Below are 5,000 nucleotides of genomic sequence, written 5' to 3' on the forward strand. Positions count from 1 at the left end.
TATCCCTCCCTCCCGCTCTCTATCCCTCCCTCCCTCTCTCCCTCTATCCCTCCCTCTCCCTCTATCCCTCCCTCCCTTCCTCTATCCCTCCCTCCCTTCCTCTATCCCTCCCCTCCCTTTCTCCACCCCTCCCTCTCCCTCTCCCTCTATTCCTCCTCCCGCTCTCTATCCCTCCCTCCCTCTCTTTCCTCTATCCCTCCCTCCCTTTTCTCCCCCCCTCCCTCCCTCTCCCTCTATCCCTCCCTCCCTCTAACCAGTAGTGGCTGTAGATGGTTGGTTTACCGGGGCGCAGCGGGACCAGGAGCCCCAGTCTGACAGCACACAGTCCCCAGGGCAGGGCAGCCGGCTCTCCCGCGCCCCCAGGGGCATCTCCTCAGGGTCACACAGGTAATCCTCCACCGGCTCACCTGGACCATCCACCGTGTTCTGCACACACCCTGCGTGAGAGAGTGTGGTGTGTGAGAGAGAGTGTGTATGAGAGTGTGTGAGAGAGAGAGTGTGTGTGTGTGTGTGTGTGTGAGTGTATGAGAGAGAGAGAGAGTGTGTGAGTGTGTGTGTGTGTGTGAGGAGAGAGCGTGTGTGTGTGTGAGAGAGAGTGTGTATGAGAGTGTGTGTGTGTGAGAGAGAGAGAGTGTGTGAGTGTGTGAGTGTGAGAGAGTGTGTGAGTGTGTGTGTGAGTGTGTGAGAGAGAGAGAGAGAGTGTGTGAGTGTGTGTGTGTGTGAGAGAGAGAGAGCGTGTGTGTGTGTGAGTGTGTGTGTGTGTGTGTGTGTGTGAGTGAGTGTGTGTGTGAGAGAGAGAGAGTGTGTGAGTGTGTGAGTGTGAGAGAGTGTGTGAGTGTGTGTGTGAGTGTGTGAGTGTGTGTGTGTATAATAACCAAAATTAAATCACTCACATTTAGCAGAGCTTCCTGTCCGGACAGAATTACAGTCTCAGAGAAGATCAGTGCATCAGCTTCAGTGTTTATGGAGCAGCAGCATATTCTGTTCCAAACCCCAGAGACGCTGCTCCTGTGCTGATCCCCTGACCAGTGATCTCCGGACCTTCTCTAGCCGCACACGCGATTGTGGCGTGTGGCTCTACACGGACGCTCTCTAACTGCACACGCGTGTGGCGTGTGGCTCTACAACGGACGCTCTCTAGCCGCACACGCGTGTGGCGTGTGGCTCTACACGGACGCTCTCTAACTGCACACGCGTGTGGCGTGTGGCTCTACACAGACCCTCTCTAGCCGCACACGTGTGTGGCGTGTGGCTCTACACAGACCCTCTCTAACTGCACACGCGTGTGGCGTGTGGCTCTACACGGACGCTCTCTAGCCGCACACAGCGTGTGGGCGTGTGGCTCTTACCTGACTTTGCGTGTCTGCACTCCCTCTCCACAGTTCTCCTTCAGATCCACACTGCTGACCTTCCACATGCTCCAGGCTCTGCCACCCAGACGTACTGAGAGCAGTCACTGACACACGGGCACCACCTCATACACCTGCACCACAACATAATATACCATTACACACACCACCTCATACACCTGCACCACAACATAATATACCATTACACACACCTCATACACCCTGCACCACAACATAATATACCATTACACACCACCTCACACACCTGCACCACAACATAATATACCATTACACACACATATACCATTACACACCACCTCCATACACCTGCACCACAACATAATATACCATTACACACACATATACCATTACACACCACCTCATACACCTGCACCACAACACATAATATACCATTACACACACATATACCATTACAACACCACCTCATACACCTGCACCACAACACATAATATACCATTACAACACACCACCTCATACACCTGCAACCACAACACATAATATACCATTACACACCACCTCACACACCTGCACCACAACACATAATATACCATTACACACACCCTCATACACCTGCACCACAACACATAATATACCATTACACACACATATACCATTACACACCACCTCATACACCTGCACCACAACACATAATATACCATTACACACCACCACCTCATACACCTGCACCACAACACATAATATACCATTACACACCACCTCACACACCTGCACCACAACACATAATATACCATTACACACACATATACCATTACACACCACCTCATACACCTGCACCACAACACATAATATACCATTACACACACCACCTCATACACCTGCACCACAACACATAATATACCATTACACACCACCTCACACACCTGCACCACAACACATAATATACCATTACACACACCCTCATACACCTGCACCACAACACATAATATACCATTACACACACCCTCATACACCTGCACCACAACACAATACCGTTACAACACACCACCTCATACACCTGCACCACAAACACATAATATACCATTACACACCACCTCACACACCTGCACCACAACACATAATATACCATTACACACACCCTCATACACCTGCACCACAACACATAATATACCATTACACACCACCTCACACACCTGCACCACAACACATAATATACCATTACACACCACCTCACACACCTGCACCACAACACATAATATACCATTACACACACCCTCATACACCTGCACCACAACACATAATATACCATTACACACCACCTCACACACCTGCACCACAACACATAATATACCATTACACACCACCTCACACACCTGCACCACAACACATAATATACCCATTACACACACCCTCATACACCTGCACCACAACACAATACCGTTACAACAGACAGTAGGAGACTCATATACTGCACAGCCACACAGGCATATTTGTCAGCATTGCTGCTGGTTATGAGAGCAGCAGGGCGTGACAGCAGAGAGCACAGGTGGTTTCTCCTGACCCGTCTCCAGGTGGTTTCTCCTGACCCGTCTCCAGGTGGTTTCTCAGAAGCAGCAGTGTTAGCGAACACATCCACACAGCCATTAGTACTCATAGCGGGAGGTGGTGGATGTTAATCTTCAAACATGCACAAAAACATGCACAAATCCCGTCCCCAAAAAACCTTCATCAGGTATGAAGAACACCCTCACCTGGGCCTGCAGAGAGAATGACATCACGTATCCCATGATGCAAAGGGGGGAAAAAACACCAACGGTTGGTTAGAGCAGGGGACCAGGGATTGACATTCCCCAGAATCTCACACCACCTAGTGGCTACTGCAGGTAGTTCAGCTCAGCTCATTCAGCCCCTTTGAAGAGCCCAGCGTCCCACGCCGCTGAACGCCCCAAGAGGAGCCATGCCAGCCCCCACCCACGGAATGAACCGCCCAAACGAACCCTGAGCCTAGGCCCTCGGGTGAGTGTGTGTCAGTGTGTGTGTCAGAGTGTGTGTCAGTGTGTGGGTCAGTGTGTGTGTCAGTGTGTGTGTCAGTGTGTTGTGTGGGTCAGTGTGTGGGTCAGTGTGTCAGTGTGTGGGTCAGTGTGTGGGTCAGTGTGTCAGTGTGTGGGTCAGTGTGTTGTGTGTGTCAGTGTGTGGGTCAGTGTGTCAGTGTGTGGGTCAGTGTGTCAGTGTGTGGTCAGTGTGTCAGTGTGTGTGTCAGTGTGTGGGTCAGTGTGTCAGTGTGTGGGTCAGTGTGTCAGTGTGTGGGTCAGTGTGTTGTGTGGGTCAGTGTGTGTGTCAGTGTGGGTCAGTGTGTGTGTCAGTGTGGGTCAGTGTGTGTGTCAGTGTGTGGGTCAGAGTGTGTGTCAGAGTGTGGGTCAGTGTGTGTGTCAGTGTGTGTGTCAGTGTGTCAGTGTGTCAGTGTGTGGGTCAGAGTGTGTGTCAGTGTGTGGGTCAGTGTGTGTGTCAGTGTGTGTGTCAGTGTGTCAGTGTGTCAGTGTGTGTGTCAGTGTGTCAGTGTGTCAGTGTGTGTGTCAGTGTGTCAGTGTGTGTGTCAGTGTGTGTCAGTGTGTGTGTCAGTGTGCTGTGTGGGTCAGTGTGTGTGTCAGTGTGTGTGTGTGTCAGTGTGTGGGTCAGTGTGTGTGTCAGTGTGTCAGTGTGTGGGTCAGTGTGTGGGTCAGTGTGTGTGTCAGTGTGTGTGTCAGTGTGCTGTGTGGGTCAGTGTGTGGGTCAGTGTGTCAGTGTGTGGGTCAGTGTGTTGTGTGGGTCAGTGTGTGGGTCAGTGTGTCAGTGTGTGGGTCAGTGTGTTGTGTGGGTCAGTGTGTGGTCTTTCGTGAACAGGAGCTCAGATCATAGGCCTGGGTGTTGGATTACCTGTGAATATGTTATTTTTGAATACGGAATACAGCCCGCACGCAGTAATCCGTTTACATGGAGAGAGCTACAGTGTGTGATTCTGCTAATCAAATGATCACCGTGGGAATGGGCCAGTTGGCATGGAGATAGAGAGGCTTCTGCTGAACAGAGCCATCGCCCCCCCCCCAATTCTGCTACACCCCTTTACCCCTGATTCAGCTACACCCCCTTTACCCCCAATTCTGCTACACCCCCTTTACCCCTGATTCTGCTACACCCCTTTACCCCCTGATTCTGCTACACCCCTTTACCCCCTGATTCAGCTACACCCCCTTTACCCCCAATTCTGCTACACCCCCTTTACCCCCTGATTCTGCTACACCCCTTTACCCCCTGATTCTGCTACACCCCCTTTACCCCCTGATTCTGCTACACCCCTTTACCCCCTGATTCTGCTACACCCCTTTACCCCCAATTCTGCTACACCCCCTTTACCCCCTGATTCTGCTACACCCCTTTACCCCCTGATTCTGCTACACCCCTTTACCCCCTGATTCTGTTACACCCCCTTTACCCCCTGATTCTGCTACACCCCCTTTACCCCCTGATTCTGTTACACCCCCTTTACCCCCTGATTCTGTTACACCCCTTTACCCCTGATTCTGCTACACCCCTTTACCCCCTGATTCTGCTACACCCCTTTACCCCCTGATTCTGCTACACCCCTTTACCCCCTGATTCTGCTACACACCCTTTACCCCTGATTCTGCTACACCC

The 5,000-nt window shown here is 51.4% G+C and overlaps 1 pseudogene; it reads right to left on the reverse strand.

Annotated features, from left to right (window-relative positions):
* Positions 1–5,000, reverse strand: part of LOC133137740 (thrombospondin type-1 domain-containing protein 7A-like) — a 49,487-nt pseudogene that overhangs the window by 18,227 nt on the left and 26,260 nt on the right.

Source organism: Conger conger, chromosome 9, assembly GCF_963514075.1.
Source record: "Conger conger chromosome 9, fConCon1.1, whole genome shotgun sequence".
Classification (NCBI taxonomy): domain Eukaryota; kingdom Metazoa; phylum Chordata; class Actinopteri; order Anguilliformes; family Congridae; genus Conger; species Conger conger.